Source organism: Aegilops tauschii, chromosome 2 (assembly GCF_002575655.3).
Source record: "Aegilops tauschii subsp. strangulata cultivar AL8/78 chromosome 2, Aet v6.0, whole genome shotgun sequence".
Lineage (NCBI taxonomy): Eukaryota > Viridiplantae > Streptophyta > Magnoliopsida > Poales > Poaceae > Aegilops > Aegilops tauschii.
In genome coordinates, this window is record NC_053036.3 from 454,117,926 (window position 1) to 454,140,547 (window position 22,622).

Below are 22,622 nucleotides of genomic sequence, written 5' to 3' on the forward strand. Positions count from 1 at the left end.
AAACTGCAGGACCTCCTCCGTCTTCAAATGCAACATTCTTACTTCCTCCAATTCTTGGGTTGCTTGCATAATGCGTGCCGCTAATTCCGTAATTTCCAGCCTCAAGATAAAGATTACCTCATTTATGGCAGCCACACCATCTCTTTCTGCCTCTAGTAGAACCACAAGCACTATAATATCTGTGCTCGGACTGCTCTCCGACGGTGTTGCCTCTGAACTGCTACCATCTGGTAACATGGATGGCGCACTGCTTCCACAAATAGATTCTGGGGTTGTACATTGTGTCCTAGTGTGAACGGCATCCTGAAAGGTTTCCGCTAGACATCGGTAAGAGATAGTTATCGTATGATCCAGGCAGTAAGCTTACATGGTAAACGACGGACGAATTATTGCCGAGCATGGCAAACTATATTTAAATGGTTCGAAGCAGCATCAGCCGAAAAGAAATTAAAATGGTAAGATGAAACTAGGGATGTAAGTGGCAAATAAACGACATCCGCCAGTCCCATCTAGTTAGTTTTTGCTACCTCCCTAGTTCATTTTCCTCAAAAAACAAAAAATCTTTTGAACTATCATACCACTAGTGGACTTTAATCGGGATTAAACGGGACCCAGTTGACATCCCTAGTTGAAAGGGAGTGTACAACCGCTATATTTAAGTTGCCAAGGCATCTAAGCAGTTGAAATATTCTGAGAAAGCACTTAACAGTGTGGCCTCATATAAACTACGAAGACAGTCTTGTGATGGAGCTGAGAGGAAAAGTTAAGGACTCAAATGAAATAGGCATGCATTTCTTTACGATAGTACAGCAGGCACTGCTGACATATTGGCCAACTCAGGTATAGCGTAACAACAAATAAGCATTCGAATCAAGCAATACAGCAAAGCAGACAACTGAACTATTTGTAATTCGGTAGGATTACACGTTGAGGGCACAAGCCAAGAAAGCAGCCCACTCGCATTACATTTCACATGTACTAAACACACTGGCTTACCATATGTTGCTGTGAAGCCTAGCTGCTGTTGCAATGTTCTTTGAAGATATCGTCAGCATCCCGTGGTTGCAAATCTAGTTGTTGTAGTTTATTCTGCACCATCTATTTAGGTAAAATTAATTTTAATCGCATGCACTGGTCCGAATTGATCATCAATGGTTCATCTAAACTAATGAAAGAAGGGTGTGTGCATACACGACAATATATCTGCTTCCCTCTATTTTTATGCTTGTTCGAGGTGCCAGCCCCAAAAGAACAAATATTTTGCTTGATGGGGTTGGCAGCTCCATAATTAATAGAAGCATCAAATTAGTCATGCAACTTGGGAAGATCAAGAACACACAAACAAGTAATGAACAGAGGCTCGGAGCAGTGATGTAATAGCTAGCATCAGAAAATGTAGGGTAAAACGAACAAAAAGCAGCGGAACCACATGCTAGTTTGCTGATGTGTAATTAAGCATAGAGAACATTAAGCAGTCTGATGGAACCAACAGGTGGCATCAGAACAAAACTAAAGCATATTAACTATATGTGCACTGGTATGTAACTTAGCACATGTAACATGTTCACTGCCAGAAGTATGGCCCTACAGGTGCAAGCAGAATAACGCGTCTCATGAAAAACTGAATGATGCCCTGAAGAAATTCAAAGGTGCAGTGCTTATGCTAAGAAAGTGAACGTAGGCGCCAGCCGTTGGATAATAGTACGGCGGCGTATGGGTATCGTTGTCATACTTGATAGCTAAGGATCGTCGATGGTGCTCGTGTTGCGGTTGAGTTTGGGCCGGCTGTCGCCATCGCTGAAGCGGCTCCGGTGCTACGGTTGCGGCGCCTGTCGACATACAAGAAAGCTCATCTGTGGTAAGTGAACAGTTGCATGATAAAGAGAAAAACCGAAGGAGTACAAATTGAAATAACCTGATGAGGCTGCGGCGTCGGTAAAGCAGGGCCGGTGGAGTTGAATATGGCGTCCGTGGAGTGGGTCCGGTGCAGTGGACGAAGGCTTCGGCGGGTGCGTTGTACAGTGCTTTCGGTGAGGCGGATCTATTGTGGCAGACGAGGGCTTGTATGAAGGGCCAGCGAAGGGGCGGACGAGGGAGTCAGTGAAGGGCCTATGCTGTGGTGGACGAGGGCGCCGGTTAAGCAGATCCGGTGCGGTAGACCATGATGGCGGTCAAGGAGATCTGGAGTGGTGGACACGCCAGTCGCTGAAGCGGCTCCAGTGAAGTGTTGAGTTGGTAGTTGGGGGTTCCAAGGTGCGGAAGGTAGATCCGGCGGGGTGTGAGGTCCACCGCTGCGGCGGAAGACTAGATTCGGTGGCTTGCCGTGGTTGGGGGGTCGGGGAGGGGAAGGGGAGGGGCTCTGGGGAAGAATGTTGGGGGCAAAGAGGGGAAAACAATGGAGTTACCAAAGCAGCCCTTTTCCGTTCATGTGGCAGGGGTAAAACAGGAATATCGCAGGGCTAAACTTTCGGGCGCATGATATTTCGATGTGAGCGGGAAGTTTGAAAGCTTTTGGCGCCTAAAATTATAAGTATTCTGCTCTCGTACGGCCGACTATGATATCATGGCCGACAATTTGTTTGTTTTGCATGCAAAAAAAATGTGCAAGTTTTGAAAATTAATGTCTCCAACTCGAAACTTAGATTGTCCATTCAATTCAAATATGGATCATTGAGCTACTACAAGCAAATACCATCATACGGTCCAATTCAAATGAAATTCCAAATGTGTTTATCCTAAATATGATGACAAAAGCAAAAATGTGTATGTGTATGAATAAAGTGGATGATTATAAAGTTTGAACATGCCCGTATGTGTATATCTCTAGGTTTGATATATGAATTTGAAATCACGAAATCCCGGCTTAAAAATGTACCTCCGTTTAAATGAATTACAAAAGCTAATGATGGAGTCGAATTCCAAAATTCCAATCTTAGGTTTGTAATTCTGGTACATCAAGGTATATCACGCATGTTCAAAAGTATCGTTATCTCATAGTACAAACTGTTAAAAAAATTGATCAACCATGAGTGCACAATATCTCAATTACGCCAAAGTCCCTCAAATATAGACACCTCACTCTTTATCTGAAGTCAACCCCCCCCCCCACCACCACCACACACACACACATAGAGAAGTCGTTCTCTCCCCCAAACACCAACACAGGAGCACATTAACACCCCTCTCTCTTGTAAAGTCCGGACCCCAACATAGGTCTCTATCACTTTGTCTCTCGGGCATGCACACATCTCTTCCCTCACTCTCTAGGTCTCCCGCTATCTCTCTTACCCAAGCACACACACTATGTAGAGTGTATATTTCCCATACACACAAAACGTCGCCCCCAAACGTCTATCTCCCTAGTTATGTGGTTCTCGCGCACTCACCTCACACACCACCCCCACTGCAAACAAGCACACTTTGTCTCCTTGTGCACCACTCTCCTCTTTCTATCTCTCCCACATGCCGACCCACCCCAGCTCCTTCCCTGTATACATATATGTCGTGACTCTTTGCACAGCTCCCTAATGTATAATCGTTCTCGATTTCGCACATTGTTCTCTACACCATCTATTCTAGATCTCTCATGAAGTCCCTATCACACACACGATGACTCGCTTCCCTTGCGTCTCCGTTCATAGGCCAATTTCGGACAACATCAACATTGTCTCCCTATCTATACGCCATTTATGGACACAAACGCCCCCTCTCTTCCTCTCTCTCTCTCTCCCCGTCGCTAGCTCTCTCTTTCTCTCGCTCTCACACCCCTCTCCCACACACACACTCGATGTCTCTTCCAAATAGTCTGCTCCCCCCGCCCGCACCCGTGCTATCTCGCTACGACACATGTCACACCATTCCCCCTTCCCTTATACTAGGTTTACATCATCAGTGGTCTCTCTACTCCACATACACTCTCTCCCTCTCACACACAAACGCGTGCACAAACACACACAGACACGCACAAACACCCATTTATCTGGATCCTCATCTCTCCTCATGTCCGCATGTGTATCTCACACACTCACTCTCTAATTATGTATATGTGTCTCCACGTTACACAACACAAAGCCACATGTACATGTCTTTCTCTATCCTCCACACACATAGACACAAAGAATCTGTTATCATTGCCTCAGTCTCTAACATATCACACATGCACACTGTCTCTCTCTCTCTCTCGCAAACACGCTCAACAAGGGGTTCCCCGTGAATAACTTACCGTCTATTCATCAACAGTCATGGCAGTACGGCGAACACGAGACGTGAAAAAGAATAAATCTACACGTTCTTAGACCACCTAGTATGACTACTAGGACTAGAGCAAGCCAAAAAGTGCGCCGCCGTCACCCCCTCCTTGTCGGCGACGGGAAAATCTTTGTTTTACACAGTCGAGAAGTCATTGTGCTAAGGCCCCACATGCCAAGGCATTGAATAGAATGTAGATGCTAGTTTACGGAAGCAAATATCAATAATATGTTTGTATCTCCATACTTATATTTCTTCTCTTATAAAAAACCGAGTTGGTGATGATGGTACGTGTGCCATCTTGCAATATAGACCGTCTGATCTATATCTGACGGATGGAAATTAAACTAAAAGATACCCGCACCCCTCTCCACATTCGCAGACAAGGCCTTCCCTCGTTCATCCTTATCTCCAACAAACCTCATTGTTGAGCAATTAAGAAAGGAAGCCTCTGGAACAAACTGGCCTGGTGGCCGCTGCCGGCGTCGTCAATCCCCATGCCTCCGCTCAGTCCGACCAAACCACCACCACACCCCACTCCTCTTCACCTTATCTCATATTTCTCGAGATATCATTAGTTTTTACACATGGGATTACTCCCGCAAGGGTCAATCACAACAAGTGTTTTATAAAAAAATGCATCTTGATGTTCCGTGCAATGCACGGATCTTGCTAGTACTCCTACACAAGACTAAGTTGGTGATGCTGGTGTGTCTGCCATCCGTCGTTTCTGACCATTAGATCTACATCTAACGATTGTGAGGTAAGTTGTTGCCTTTTCTCACCAACATCCCACTTGTCTACCAATTTGCAGAAAAAACCCATAATTAGTATCTTAAAACCAACCACATCCCTCCCTGACCTCACCAAAACATCCCAAGGAATATATTCTAATTGAAACATAATATATCTCTAGTGACATATGTATATCAAAATTAGAGTGTTTTGTACCAAGTTTGTGAATAAGTATTATTCTAATTATGATTCGTTGCAAGAGTCATGAACATTGCTAGTATTTCCAACCATGCATTTTTTTCCTAGTATTCCATAGTTTGAGTTTTCCATCAAGATATTAGTCACTCATGGTTGATATTTACTTTCAATCATGTACACATATGCACTATGTAACTAGCCTTGCTTATTGGCTTCCAAAGCTTAACTTTCACTCCTACTTACAATATGTAGAGTATTTAACAAAAAACTACCACTTTCAACCAGCCCTAGGAAGAATCTATTGTACAAAAAATAGCAAAAACATACCCAAAATTTCTTAATCCACGCCAACAACTACCTAGTACTCCTACCGATTAGGTTCGTTTAAACCCATTTATGACAGGGTTGGCCCACACGTCCATGCTGACAAGGCAGCTTAAACCAACACATTTTGTTTGACCGTTGACACGAGGGACCCACATCTGACCTTATATCATGTTATTCCCCCTCAAATCATTATTTTTCCTGAACATTACTTCAAACAGTACTGATGCGTGTTCGTCGGTGGCACCGGTGATGAGCGAGTTGGCCAGACGCCGCGCTGGCCCCCGCACGGGTTGGCAGGCTGGCCCGAGCATGACTCACGAGCGAGCAAGCCGCCGCGCTGGCCTTCGCTCGAGCCAGATGGCTGGCTTTAGCGCGGCGCGGGCAAGCAAGCCGCCGCGCTACCGTGCCAATCTAGCTAGCCAACCTTGCAGACAAGCAGCTGGACGGAGCTATCTTGGCTAGCTAGCAGCCGCGAGCGCCGGACGGAGCTGGCATCCGGGCTGCCGCAACATGGGCTCCGCACCGCCGACGGTTTTGACCTCGCCTTCTGCCGGCAGCGGTAGCTGCGTCCCATGGCCGAGGATGACTAGGTGGACGGGCCGGAGGTAGGAGGTCACTCGAGGATTTTTGTTGGTAAGAGCATGTACAATGGTTGATAAGGTAGTCTTATCTTAAGTCTGCCACGTATGCAAGTGGTAGTAGTTTCTTGGCATTTTAGTGGTTTCTTGCATTATTAGAGCAAGTACAATAGAGCTGAGTCAGCGGTCTATAAGAAATAAACTAGTATATTTCTGCTTAGTTGGAGGAAAGAGAAGAGGAGAGAGAAGGTAAGCGGGCTCTTCGTGAAGAGCTAGCTCTAGCACGTGCTCCTAGGCACTTTGCGAGAATGAGAAGTGGGCCACATAATCAAAAAAGTAGTACACTCTTTTGATCTATTATTGTACATGTTAGCTATAAGATGGGCTGTAGATGACATGGCACTGGCTTATAGCCAGCAGCTGGCTATACTATTAACCATGCTCTTAGGGGTTTCTTGTAAGGAACAATGTACGTACTAGTAGCAACAAAAGGCGATTCTAGGTTGCGTCGTACTCCAACGAGTACTACTAGTGGTCGTGGGAGTGTATACCTCGTTTTGTGGGTTCGATCCCGGCCGAACGCACGGCGGCCTTTTTTAAAAAATAGTACTACACTTCGTTGCGAGCCAATATTTTACACGGGTAGTTTGAGTTTTGAAGTCAAACGGACGTGCGGCCCCACAATCTGGGTGCACTGGACAGCCTAGCCACGTGAACGGGTTTTCCTTTCCAGCATCCCGTGGCTCGCGTGCTCGCCCTAGCCGCACCTCGCTTGCAGCTTCCAGCTAGTAGCATATTTAAACTAGCGCCTCCCAATTAAGCCCGAGGAGCCGGAAAAGCCTGGTGGGGCATTGGGAACTGTGCAATATGGCTCTGTACGTAAAGTGCTCTACTACTACTCCGTAGCTTGTGGCGTTGCATGCATGGACTTCCCTCCATTATCGGCTCTACTATAAAAGAAATTCCTCTTGACGTGTTTTTTTGAAACGGAGGCAAAGCTTTGCTTCATCTCATTCATAAAGAAGGAACTACAAACAAAGTTCGACGAGATCCATTACACCTCCACAAATGGAAACGAAAAGCCTAGTCTCGCCGTATCAAATAACTCAAATGTTCTGCCCCCGCAGTAACCATGGCTGATAAACAGGCTGCTAGTGTGTGCGTGAGAGGAGCGGCTGAGTAGGCCAGCTACGTGAGTGGAGCGGCTGAATGGAGCACCGAGAGTACCCACTAGGCCACTACGCAGGTGTACTTCCCCTGCATTGATAGTACAGCGATGGTTCTAGAGAACAGTAGTACCCTCCACTTCCAACTGTAGCTCCTTGGCCCTGAGATTCAAGAGTTCAAAACTGGTGCACTATACTAGACTAGACTAGAAGTACAGTACATCGCACTACTAGTTGAGAAAAGTAGTACTAGTACTGCTACAGTACGAGTACGTACTCCTCCGTCACATAATGTAAGACATTTTTTGACACTAGTTGGCGTGTACAAAAAAATGGCAAAACCATACCCAAAATTTCTTAATCCATGCCAAAAACTACTACCTAGTGCCAAAAATTTCTTACTAGTGCTATTATTTACAGTATAATGCAATCCCATAACGTTCCATAATGCTAGTACTAGTAGTAAATAATAGCCTCACCCCTTCGCTGAGGAACGATCTACAGTTGGAAGGGACGAGGCCCTACGGTTACTACGCTCTTATCTCCTCCTCGCCAGTTCCCCTCCCCCCGAAGAGAAGGCAGTTCGTCGCTGCACCCATGGATTCGCCAGGCGGTTCTCCTCCTCGTCGGGGCTGGGAGACCTTGGACGACGATCCTCTGGGAGAAATCGCACGCCGCTCCGACGTCCTCACCGCCGCAAGACTCGGTGCTTCGTGCACCAACTTTTTCAAGACGCTGCTTAAACAGGCTTGGGAAAAGGCCATGCTTGTTGGTCTTCCATGCATCCTCGAGGAGAAGGTTCTTCTATGGGACAATCCTTCGAACAGTCCACCGCTCCCTGGCCATGGTTGCACGTTGACTCCGCTAGAGTTGCCGATGTTGAGAGGTAGTCGGATTTTGTCCGATGAGCAGGTCAGTAATGGAGTTTGATCATGTAGTACTTAGTTATTCCATTTCCATCCCGTAATTTCTTCGCTGCCCACCGTCTTATATATAGGTCTGGGTCGGTGCCAACGAAGATTGGCTTGCATACCTCCGGCCGGATACCACCATCATTTTGCACAACATCCATAGCAGTGCGACCGTTCCGGTAGACCCCTTCTCCACCATTGGGATCGGCCTTCCGGACTGGCTGGGCTTGAATACGTATTATGATGCCTACATGAGATTGAAGAAGATAGCAATTGCGGACCCGCCGACAAAGCGACGCGGCTACGACGATTACTATCTCATCGCGGTATTCGACATAAGGATTGCCATCAATGCAAGAGGCAGTAATGGCAGAGGCTGGCGCATGTTGGCGGTGGCAGATTTGTACCCCTACACGTTCGAAGACGCCGTGCGCCATCTAGGCCGCATCTTCGCGGTGACAAGCCAGGGGACTTGTTTCATCTGGTTGCCATCCTATGGTATGGGAGATTACAAACGGAATGCACAAACCATCATTTGCATCTCTAACGATACTCCATTATTTTGCAGGGACCAGTCATCCCCCGATCAAAATAAGATCGTCGATCCTGGATGTGCATTTGCATCCGCGATTCAGTCTAACCTAGAACCTTGTAGCTGACTTTGGCATATTGGGATCAACTATCTTAGCAGTCGTTACCCATGGTACCACTGATGTGCAACATGGTCACACAATCTACCACGATCGGACCATCACCATCTACCCAGGTATTCCATTTTTAACCCTCTCGCCTTCTCTTTCATTGTTGTACTAGTAGTATACTTTGTAGTACTAGTAGGAGTACTTTTTACCTTGGAGGACGCGTATAGCTAGCTAGGCCCTTGAAGACTTGAACCCACTAGCTGCCACCATTTTTGTTTTTCCATGTCTTACTATCTCATCCATGTAGCCAAGAGTGGCTATATATAATAAGCCGGTTATTTTACTTCCTCTATAGCGGAGTAGTACTATTTGCTGCACAGTATTACTGACCGCCATATTTGAGCACAACATTATTATGCATGGACCTTGACTATGTACGTCACCATGTGTCCAGATCTGGGATGCCGCGTGTACCAGGTGAACGGCGCCGAGTTCGACCCCCGTGATGCTACGTGGGTGCCGAGGAACACTCTTGGAGAGTACTCGCTTTTCATCGGGGACAGCTACCCCATTGTGAAGCGGATGCCACCTTCCGTGCATGACACGGAAGGCCTGCCGTTCATGAAGCATGGTTGTGTCTTCAGTGCGCACCGCCGGATGAACGACATGCTGGGACACGCTATCCCTGATTTATGCCGCTTCAACTTGGATGAGTCTCCATCGTGTGGAACCGGACTAGAAAGCTGCGACAATGATTCCCGTTGCCCACCGCTATGGATCGTGCCATCCGTGAAGAACACCTGGGACTGGAACCTGGAGGAGGACATGTAGCCCATCTATAACGTGTAAGTGGAGTACGGTAATTGTGAATGGTAGCACTGTGAATATATGTAGACTAGTCGTGCACAAATGTATCACATGAATTGGAGATGAACTTGTGTGGCATACTAGCATTTGTCCTTTAGAATTTATTACTAGTAAATGTGTTATGTGTACGTGCAACTTGTGTGGTTGTTGCACGGGCTCCAACACGCTCTTTGAGAAAAAAAAAAGGTTGCACAGCTTTGGATATACGTGACGTGGCGGCATCATACAGTAGCATAGTTCGCTATAGTTGTAGTACACTCCTACTAGGACGACAACTCCTATAAAACCTTGCACTTGGCTCTTTGCCTCTTCGGGAGGTTCAACAGTTCGTACTCGTGTGAACCTTGCACTTGGCTCTTCGCCTCTTCGGAAGGTCCAACAATGATGATACTACAGTACAATATGCTTCTGGCAATCTGACACCGATTGAACTGCTGCACGTCCACCGCGAGGGCGATGGCGAGGGCGAGGGAGAGGGAGAGGCGCTGTAGTCAAAACCCTCTCCTCATCCTGCGAACCACTGCGCGCGTGGGCGAGGGAGAGGCGTAGTAAGCAAGCTTCTCCTCGTTCGGCGAGTTGACGGGACACATCAAAGCAGTACTAGTACTAGTAGTAGTAGTCCATACTGCGTCCTTTCCGATTAATATGGCTTAATTTGAAACGAGAAAAATACACTAGCGGTCGACGTATGTAACAATACGCTCTTTACGGTCACTATATATAGTTTTGCGGCGATTATACGATCACTAGCTCATCGTAGAGCACCGTACTGCACCCTACTGACCGGCCACATAGTCGACGTGGCACTTTGTTGACTGGCTAAATTGTCACCTGGTTTCTGGGTCCCACCTGTCAGTTGGCAGAGCAAAGAAATCAGTTAAACAAAACTTTACGCAGGCGCGACACGAGTCCAACCCTTGCGTGCGAACCGCCCTGGCTGTGTATGTGAGTGCATGCACGTGTCCTCCCTCGGTCTTCCAACAAAGAGTGTACATAGGCTGTAAAACAAAGAGTGTAGTACATGATGTACATCTACACTTCCAATGCATTTAGCCTTTAATCTAAATCGATATTGATTGACTAGTGCACCAACTTGTGCTGTAGGTATAGGCTACATGTCTATCCTTAATTACAGCATGCAACGGCCTTCATTTAATCTTCTTATCTCAATGGTCGTATACACACATAAGTCTGCTACTTTTGGGCGTTAATTATGCCCTAGTCAATGTGTAAATCTCTAAATGTACAGTCTTTCACGGACGTAGGGAGTAGGTTGAGCACTTGAGCGTGAGCGTGTGTGTTGCGTCGTGTGCTGTGTGCCGCATGGGTGCGTGAGTGTTGCGTGCGTCCATGTGTACGTGTGAGTGTTGCATGTTGCATGCATGCATGCATGCATGGGGCTTACTCCCTCCCATTGACATGTTCATATTTCAAGCTTCCTCTGTTCCCTCCATATGGTGATACTCCCTCTGTTCCCAAATAGTACGGAGTAAAAGCCTCCCTCTGTTCCCAAATACGGAGTATTTGTCTTTCTACAGATTTCAACAAGTGACTAGGTACAGAGCAAAATGAGTGAAGTGAGCGTAGAGGCATAGGGATACTGTAGAAAGGAAGTCCTCGCGATCCATTATTCCCCATCTCGGTCAGAGAGAACTATTCAACTAGTCTTCGCAGTGAAGTGACAATACACGCTGCAGCAGATGGGACACGTAATTAATAAGCTGAACCAACGTGTTGGTGTTACTAAATCAGCCTTACCCAGTACTGCCATCATGTTTGCCAGTAGAGCACGCTTCCGCAAATACGCCTACGCACCTCTGTCCTCCATTAACTGACATATGGGCCATGTTGTGGTAGACCCACATGTCATCGGTGTAACTATTTGCACTCCGAAGGACGGTATATCCTGGTAGTAGTACTAGTAGAATTGAGATTGAATGCACTTTCTTCCCCGTCTTCCACTCTTCTTCCTCCTCTCTTCTTCTTCCTCCTCTCTTCCCCATCGTCGGCCGCACAACATTTACCCCCGCTCACTGCTCGCCCGCCCGCGCCATCTTCCTTGGTAGCTTGCGCGTACCATATCCCCCCGCTCACTGCTCAGCCACACGAGGAGAAGCTTCTTCGCTCGCCCGCCCGAATCCACTTCCCCGCTGGCTCGCAGGCACCGAAAACCCCAATGGCAGAACCGACTGACACGCAGAGCCACGACTGGAATTCCCTCCCCGATGTTATCTTGGAGCAGATCTATAGTCGTATAGACCTACTCAGCACCGTCCGTCTGGCCGCATGCTCGGTGTCTTTGTACCGTCTACTCGTCTGCAACCGGCCGGCTCTTTTCAAGACACCCTGCTTGCTGATGCCCGATCCTCGCAGATGGCCCAGACACCGACTTGACGATCCCACGGAGGATGCCGTGGTGCCCCTCGACATGCTACCACTACCCGTCCACCTGTCCTTCATGCGCGGCCACTACTTGGCGGGCATGAAGGCCAACTGGATCATCCTCATCCACCACACCGGTAGTCCGTGGCATCTCGTGGATATCTACACCCAGCGAGAGATCACCCTTCCATCGTTGGATACCGCCGCCATCGAGCCTCGCGGCCCGCCGGACACTCCTGCCTACTATGCACGAGATGCGTCAAGCTTTTGGCTCGACCTCTGTTTGCAGAAAGTTGTAATCTGCGAAGTGCCCACACCATCAGAAGACTACATGGATTACAAGCTCATTGCCTTGTTCAACATGGGATTAGTCTATCTGGAATCCAGTCGCCATACATGGTTATGGCTCATCATCAATCCTATTGACGCAACATTTCTGTCTGATGCTATAGTGCACGATGGCATCGTTTACGCGGTCGACGCACAGATTGGCTGCCCATACTGGTAGAATCTATCGTCGTGTAATTGTTCTATCTCATCTCATCTTTACCTTATGAATACGACTGCCTGTTCATTTGTTACAAATTTAGAATGCATAGCATGTCTATAACCACATCATTGCTATATGTTCCTCTCATATCCTAGATTTTTATGACCACACATGTTATTTTTAGAGTTGATATGAGAACAATTGGCATCTAATGATTGTTAGAATACATATTATGAGCATAACATCATGATTGCTATATGTTACTCTCGTTTACAAGATTTTTATAACAACGCATGTTATTGCTTAGAGTTGATATGAGAACAGTAGTAGTAAGTGCTATGGTAGAATATGAGTAGGCGCTGTCATAGCTGTTTTCCTCTCATTGTTACATGATGTTTGAACCATGACATATTGCTAGAATATGAAAGCCATTGGCTTATTTTTTTAACTTGGGGTATGATTATGACCACGGCATTGCAATTCTCTGTCTATGATATGTGTCACTGTCATAATAATCTTAATTCCACACATACTCTGAACATGATTGTTTATTTTTGTCCTTTTGGTCTCCAATTTGAATTGTTGCAGCAGACGCAAATGCGCTGGCCTTCATGATTCCAGGACCTAGAATCATACCAGCCGATGGGTGGTGGTTTATCGCTCGTTCAGCTGACGACGGTCATTTGATGCTCATTCACACGTACCAAATTGACCAAACCATTACATCAAACCACATGCAGTACAATGCGTGGGGTGTTCGTGACATTGATGGCTATGGCTGCTTCGTGTTCGAGAAAGATCCCAGCTCCGTTGGGCAAGGCGTATTCAACTGGAGGCGGGTTTACAGCCTCGGCAACCACTCCTTGTTCCTCGGGCTCAATTATCCGATCATCCAACCAATCATCGATCATATCACCGGCGATGATTACTGTGCTATGCAACTTCCATTCGCGAGGGGGGGCTGTGTTTACACAGCATACCATGGGTTTCATGAATCACCATATCCAGAGATTCGTCGACACAGCTTGTTGCCAGATAATCTTCAGTGTGTGAAAGGCATCAAGCTTCCATGCGATGGATGGCTTTTGCAAACCCGACATGCGGCGATGTGGTTCATGCCAACAGCAAATATGCACAACTTGATTCGTGCTGATATCTAGACTGAGCCATGTATTCTGCTGCTGTAGCATGACCCTCTTTTGTTGGATATTATGTACTGTTGTTAGTTTGAAGCACTCCTCTGGTTTGAGGGATAGATACCTTCCTGGGATCAAGTGCATCCTAACTCACTTGCGTAGGATGTACTGATAATGATGATGGAGATGCTGTGCAGAAGCCATATATATCAGTTAAGCTTCAAGTGCGTACTTGTTAGTTAAACCTATGTATAAATTGTGACACTAAATACGACTAGTAAGTAGTACAGTAGCAGTACTAGTATACATCGGTCAAATTATTCATCATGTCCACACATTGAATTGACGTGACAACACGCTGCGCGTGAGGTGACACAAGAATCCCGGCGGCGTGTTCGGGTATTCTGGACTTCAGATTTGGAGTACCACTTATCTGTCTAAATCTTTCATCATTCACTTAAAACAGTCGATTGATCATACATTGAGTACCACATAACTGGAATTACCGATGCAAGTCGAAGAAGGATTGGCCGGTGCTGCCGGCTGGCGTCAAGTTTGATCCCACGGATCAGGAGCTGATCGAGCACCTTGAGGCCAAAGTGAGTGCTGACAGCGCGAGATTTCAGTCTCTCATCGATTTGTTCATACCAACCATCGACAGCGAGCACGGCATATGCTACACCCAACCTGAGAAACTTCCAGGTAAGACACCGATCGGCCATCTACTTGCACAAACATATTCCTTTGTTTATAGCTCTATTTTTCTTTTTAGACGCATACCTGGTGAAGCAATTACAATTTGATAGTTAATAAAAAGTGAAACAAGTGACTGCAACATGCCAAAGATGTTATGAAAATGCCAACTAGGTACACTAAAACTTGTATTCTACAATACTGCAGGTATCACACTGAGTGGCCTAAGGAAGCATTTCTTCCAGCACAATTCCAGGCGTTCAAAAGGGGCACGTGGACGCGTTGCAAGATACATTCGGAGTGCGGCATGCATGCGATGTGGCACAAGACCGGCAATACCTTGCCGGTGATGGTCAACGGCCGGCAGACGGGCGGCAAAAAAGGTTCTGGTGCTGCACACCAACAAGAACTTCGACCAGCAGAGGACCAACTGGGTGATGCACCAGTACCACCTCGGGGACCTGGAGCAAGAGAAGGAGCGGGAGCTAGTCCTCTGCAAGATTTTCTACCAGACGAACACTAGGGCCAGGAGTAAAAAGATTATAAGTTAGTTTGGTATTGGTAGTTGTACTACCTTGTCGTCTGCAAGTTGGTATTGTTGTTAACGATCTTTTGGTATGAACTTGCATTTGCTTCCAACCATCATGCCGAGGGTCGACGTGGATATAAAGCTGAATCTTTTGTTTCGAAACGAATTTTCAGGCACCTGATTTTTATTTGATGGGTACCATAAGCACCCGCCGTTCAAATTCCCAGTTCTCCAATTTTTTTGAAACAAGTGCATGCACTTATTATCACGATAAAAAAACAATATCCGTGTTGCATCCCAGTTATCAGTCTGTACTTGCAGAATTCTCTCGTTTATTGAGCACGTATATTGTTTTTTCAGGTCGAGCAAGTTTCAACTGGGCTGTAGACTGCCCAGGGTTGGTTTTGTTTTTAACAGGCCCATCCCATGACGACAACGGGGCACAAAGATCCAGCAGGTATCTACTAGCCTCTGGCCCGCCAGCGTTAGTTATATTTTGTCTTACAACATCCGCAGGCAGTTTTTTTACTGAATCAAACACACAGCCCAGTTCTATTTTCCTCTTGAAACGCATGTCCTACATCCGTTTTCTAATCTCTACCTATAGTTTTACTAGTTCATATACACGTATCATTATATTGAAAACACATAAAATTCCCTTTTCATATTTACATCCTTATTTTTGTTGTTTTTTCCCACCCAGCGCTAATTTTTTTACCACTGGTTTTCCCTTAAACCAACTCAATTGTCCCACGTCTTATTTGCTTACAAAACAAAACGATTTTTTTGGCAAATCAATAAGTTCTTAAAAAATGTTTATCATTTCGGGATTACAACAGTTCGGACTCCCCCAAAATATGCAAAATAGGGTTGAACTCTTTGACCGTGGTCCTGGGCAGAAAATGGGATGTAATAAATTACTTAAGAATTAGCAAATGGGCTGCAAATTATAAAAAATAGCAAATGGGCTTTATGTTGTCTGCCACAGATTTGGAGGCTGACTTGTGGGCCTACTAAGTTCATGCATACACAAGGTTCCTCAAAAAAGAAACTTAGTCAACAATCGACTCTACCAGCGTCAGACCGTTAGATGTCAATCTAACGGCAATCGTGCTTCTTCAGTCTCTGATCTTCCTGCCCCAGCCGCCCAAACCAGCGCCGTCGAAACCGCCTGCTCCCGCCTCCCGTGGCTGGCAGTGTTGCCGGGCAGGCCTCACGGCCCCATCATACTCGCATCCCTGGCCTGTCTATCCCTCTACTCACCCACACCTCCTGTTATTTTCCGGCGACGGCAGCCGAACCAGTCAACCCTCGTACTCTCCACCGCATGGGCAGCCACTGTCGTGTCTTCCCCGGCTCCATGTCATTCCCTTCGTAGGCCTCGCCGTTGTCCACCGCCCTGGTGCTCTCGGCGTGGCATGGTCAACGATGTCCATCCAACGGCCGTAGTGCTTCTTCAACCTCTGGTCTTCTTGCCCCAGCCGCCCAAAGCAGCGCCGGTCGTGCCGCATGCTCCTGCCTCCCGTGGCTGGCCGTGCTGCCACGGAGGCCTCACCGTCCCCATACTACTCCCACTGCTGGCCAGGCCATCCCTCCACTCACCCACTCCCCCTGTTATTCTGCAGCGATGGCAGCCTCACACCGCAGCCGAACCAGTGAACCCTCGTACTCCTCTCCGCGTGGGCATCCACTGCTGCGTCTTCCCCGGCTCCGTGTCGTCCCCTTCCTAGGCCTCACCGTCGTCCACCGCCGTGGTGCTCTCGGCGTGGCGTGGTCAATGTGGTCAACGACCGACTTCCATCGGAAGAGTACTGTACATGGAGAGGCTGATAGCTGGGTCCACGGCAGCCGCAAGGAAGTGCCTCCTTATTACGCGCAAAATAATTATTCCTCCACCTGACAGCAGGGACCCACCGGACGGGCCACCAGTATTTCATGGAAAAAACGTTTCCCCCCTGACTGCTGGGACCCACTGTAGGAGATATGCCCTAGAGGCAATAATAAATGTTATTGATTATCTCCCTGTTCATAATTATGTTTATGTTCCATGCTATAACTGATGTGGTTCCCGAGCCCGTATATCCATAAAGGCTCTGGGGAGAACCCATATGCACGTGTGGAATAATAAACGGTAAAATGTATTCCTAGTCGTGCCTCTAAGACTAGCTCAAGTGTTGCATGATTATTATGTTTTCCCAATCATGGGTATGTCTATGCCAAGAAATTTGAGGGCACAATGTCAGGAAGGACATTTGTGTTGAATCGACCCGAATTGATGTTATGCTATGAGATACATTCGTCACAAGTTAATGGTTTATAACACAGAGATAGTTAATGTTTGCATAATTCCTTAGACCATGAGAGTATCGAGTTTCTTCATGCTTGCTTCATGAACTTTGGGGTTTGTTAAACGTCATCCGTAACTGGATGGCTATTACGGCGGCTTACGGGTTCATGGGAAAGTATGTTAAGTAACTTGATAGCTCGAGATTGGGATTTGCTCCTCCGACGATGGAGAGATATACTCAGGCCCACTCGGTGTTACGGTGTCCATCATCGTCTGGCCAGACACTTTGTGATTTGATCACGGGGATGCCGGAACACGAAACGAGAAAAGAGAACAAAACCGGTAACGAGGTAACTTGCATAGTGGACAAAGTGTTGGCCCACGTGGATGCAATAAATCTCACCTCAGGTGTTTGTGATATATCGTGAAGCAACAGGAATATCTCACCTCAACTAGAGGTTCACTCGAATATTCATTCGTGTGGGTATAGGGATCAATATGGGTGTCCACGGCTCCGATGTTGATCATTGATCGGAAGGGGTTCCAGGTCATGTCTATACTTCACCGAACCTATAGGGTCACACGCTTAAGGGTCATCTATCTGCTGAATACTAGACAGGGAGTCTGAGAGAAAATCACCGAAAAAGTTTTGGACACCGAAAAGTTTCGGACAGCGGAATCGTACCGCAGAGAAAGGTCACCGGATGAGTTTCGGTGAACCCGAAAAAGTTGTTTCGGGGTATGCCATTAAGTCAAAATGGTTTCGGCACATGCCTGATAATTCTTGGAGGGTGCTAGAATCATTCTGGAAACTTTTTGGAATTTTCAGAAATAAAAACCAAAAATGTTTCGGAGCTGCCGGTACCGCTTTGGCTATTTTTCGCAGATGAAATTCACTAATCTGAAATTGTTTCAGAACGAATCCAAAATCATTTTAGTGGGTACTGGAATTATTCTAAGACCCACAGAAATATTTTCGGATTTAGTGGACGCGAAAAATTGTCTTCATGAATAGTGAAAACGCATTCTTGTTTGCTTTTCGCAGATGAAAATCACTAAACCGAAATTGTTTCGGAACGCGTTGAAAATTATTTTAGTGGGTACTGGAAATGTTCTGAGCCCACATAAATATTTTCAGTTCGAACGGACGCTGAAAAATGTTGTCAAGAATAGTGAAAGTGCTTTTTGCTTGGCTTCTTGGAGAAGCCACCTTGAGGGCCTTTTTGGTATTTCCCCCCTTGGCTTCTTGGAGAAGCCACCCTTGGGCTTGGCCTATAAATAGGGGTGGAGGGGGCTGCCTGAAGGATCATCCCTTCTCACATACAAGTGCCATGCATGATCTGGCTTCTCTCTCCCTCCCAGCGAAATAGTTTCGTAGAGCCGAAAGGCTGTCTGGATTCCGGTGGGAACTAGTTCTGGACGGCGAAGCCCTGCCGGATAGATGACACCATATGTGTGCAACTCTGTAGAGAGATCGTAGTTTCGGTCTGAGTTCGTGAGTGCCTCCCGAAGGGCTGTCCGTGTGACCGTCCGAGTTTTGAAGGTCCTCCCGAAGGGCTGTCCGAGTGACCGTTCGAGTTTCGAAGGTCCTCCCGAAGGGCTGTCCGCGACACCGTCCGGGGGGCTGTTCGACCGCCTCCCGGAGGTCTGTCTGAGAAGCAGATGAGGGTATACATCCTCGCGGTTGGGAGGTTGTAAATCCTAGCTGCGGGGATCTGCACCGCCGATCGTCATCGACTCTACTTCCCGCTGCGCTACGAGTCGGTAACGAAAAAGATCAAACCTTGTATGCAGTCTCCATAGTGGTCCTGGGCTGGTGCGTAGGTCGGAATTTTTTTTCTGCTGCGTTCCCCTACAGTGGCATCATGAGCCGTGCTATGCGTAGATGTAGCTTGCGATCTAGAATACATAGAGATGTATGGGTATTGCATAATATAATTTCGGAGTGGATGAGATCTATTGCTGAAAATTATTTATGCGGGTGACAGATGAAATCTATTACCCGACGTTCTTGTTGCTTTCCTAGAATTTGCGTTTGCTCAATCTCGAGACAGCATGGTGGAATTTGACAAAGTTCTGGCAATCCATGATCCTGATTGATCATGGAAGTGCTATCAGTTCTTTGGGTTCTCCCGTAGTCAAAAGAAAGATGAAATTTGCAGATGAAAGGGCATTGCAAATATGATCTGCACGGGGGTCATGCGTATGATGAAGTTTAGTATGGGGCTCGGGATTTAATTATCCCGTGTTTCATACACCCCGAGATGTTAATATAGCAACCTGAATAATCATACTTGATGATAAAATGTTGGTAGCTGCGGTTTAAGTCAAAACCTTAGAAGCCACGTAAAATAAATTTTGCATAAACCGATTAGAGGCGTCTAACTTGGTTTTGCAGGATGTGCATGTGATGTGGTATAGCAGTGCTCATACTAATTCGATTATGTATGAGATGACTATATGATGTAATTTGATTAACATGACCTGCGTGTCATGATTCGGCATGATGGCTGGAGCCATATGATTGCACTTTAATGACCTGCGTGTCAACCTTGTTGTAATGCATTATTTTGTTAGCTATAGAGATTGCAATATTATCTGGTGCATCGACAAGGTGGTGGCAATCTTCGCGAAGGTGAACACCGACGCGAATGCCGAAGACGAAGAAATGAAATACTTCTCCGTCAGAAAGGGCTACCATATCATGCTATTATGAATTGCCTGAGATGTTTATCCCTTATGATGCACCCTTCTTGATTGTGCGGTAGTCGCTTTTATTAGGGTGATCTCTCACTTAAAATATCAAGTAGTTAGTGTTCTCCCAAGTGTAGCACCGTCACGGCACCTATCTTTTCAGGGTGCGCCATGGATGCATGGGTACGAACGATTAGGGAAGTGTGAGGCGGGTGAGGTCAGACCTCGCAGCAAGATCACTTGGTTGTCTTGACGTTCATGGCAGGATCGTCCTGAGCTCGGAACACACGCATCGAAAGATGAGCAAGAGTCACATAGAGATGTGATCGGCAAGTTGGCCTACCGATTAAAATTCCTGTTATGAGATGATGATTCTATGGCGATGAATTGAAGTCTGGATCTTGTATCACTCAAAATTAATTGTGAGAGATATTGATTTGAGTGGGAGCGCACTGTTGAATTAACATGTTTAATTCTCAGTGCAATTAATTATGAACACTGTCTAAGTGTTTCTTGCATAATAGTTGTAGAATAATGGCTCGCATTTCCACCTTCCCTGTTAAAACTGAATAGCTGTTAAATATCTGGTTAAAACTTTACGATTGGTAACGTAATATGAGGATTGTCCTCAAAAGTGTCGAGAAGGACTTTGTCCTATCGCATGCTTTCCGTATCCTCCCGCTAATGCTATGGATCATGTGACTCTCGTCCTTCGATCCAAAAGCTAGAATTATGTTACGGTCAAGTGGAATATGTTTGCTTCCATGAAACCCAAACTTTGAAAGTTGGGATAGTTATATTATATTCATGGAACTGAAAATCATTTTCAGATACAAACAAAGCAATGTTTGTTTGCAAGTATTAGTAAAAGTGTTTACTATGCATTTGACTGTTGGGAAAGGGATCCAGAAGAACGCCTGTCATATAAGGAAAGGTGAATAAAACAACAACTTAAAGAGAAAGGAAGTGTCCAAAGGGTGTTAGTATGACTTACACGCCTAGGAAGTCCGGGGCTAATGCCACTCTTAAGTTGGGTGCTTCTTCTGAGAGTAGGAGAAATACTAAAAGTTAAACTGTTAGAAGTACAAAGGCAAAAGGAAAGAAGACTGGAATATCCAGCTCATGTATGAATGTCATACAAGTTTTTGATGTATAGAAGGCTGGTCAAAGATATAGTTCTTGCGAATTATGGTTAAACATGTTAATCACTAATTCTTGGGTATTGTGAGTTCATCACAAAAATGCCCGCTCGATTGCATTCTGTTGCAACTCGATGTAAGAACTACTATGGCCTGAAAGACTAGCTAGAAATGAGATTAAGGTATACACAGGGAACATAGTAAATGTTACTATACCTTCCATCGGTGTATTGCCGTCTGTATTTATTTTCATAATTCATTTAGAGTTTTACAAACTCTATCCCATTGCATAAGGTATCTTGCAAGAAGGTTGTTCATAAGAGAACTTTTTATGTTCGATGTTATGAATAACACAAGGGCCATACTTTCATTATGAATGAGATGTATGTTATGAATATTGATAATAATACAATACCTCTGGGTTTACTTTCATAATTCATTTTAGAGTTTCATACACTCTAGCCCATTGCACAATGTTTGTTGCAAAAGAGTTGTTCATAAAAACAACAATTGTTGTTAAGTATTATGAATAACATAAGGGCCATACTTCCATCATCGATGGGACGTATGTTATGAATATTGAGGGTAATATGATACATCCATAACACTGACGCTAAATGTCGCAAGACTAAAAGAATACCACACAAGTGTGGCACTACATTTGGTCACATTGGAGAAACCCGCATGGAAAATTCCATTATGATGGATTTTGAAGTCTTTTTTATTTTGAATCATCTGACACTTGCAACTTTCCTCCGAAAAGTGAAGTGACTAAAATACCGTTCACAGGCCATAAGGAACGAACAACAAACTTATTAGTGATCATACATTTGATGTGTGTAGTCCGATAAGTGTTGTTAGTGGTGGATTTATTTATCTTCAGAAATGACTCAAGTAGATATATGGATATTTACTTGATGAGACGTAAGTCTGGATCTTTTGAAATCATTCGAAAGGTTCTCAAAAATGAAGTAGAAGTTATTGTAACAAGAAAATTATATTTCTGCAATTTGATTGCACAAAGGAATATTTGAGTTACATGTTTAGCGAATGTCTGATGAGTTGTGAAAGGGGTTTCATAACTTGCACCTCCCGGAACACCACTGCAAGTGGAAAGTCCGTGGAGATGTAATCAAACCATTTATGACATGGTAAGGTCAAAGATGACATAAATAAATTTGCCATTATCCCTTTTAAAGTGATGATTTAGAGACTGCGGCTTTTACGCTGAAAAGAGCTACATCGGGTCTGTTGAAATGAAGCCATGGTATGGTATGCCCAACCATCTTATATCTTTTCTTAACATTTGGAATATGGGGCTTGTGTAAAAGGTTACAAATCTATTCCAAATCAGACAAGTGCTACTTTGTAGGTTATACCAAAATGTTGGGTATTCCTCCCTCACTATACCGAGGCAAATAGTTTTGCTGCGAAACGGTGTGCTTTTAAAGAGAATGGTTCTTTCAAAAAGGTGAGTGGGAGAATAGTGCAACTCGACGAGATAAACAGTATCTACGTCATCAGATCAAAGGAAAGAGACCTTGGAAGTAATTCCAGAGTTTCCTACTGCAACTGATACGGAAGTCTCTACAATAAAATGT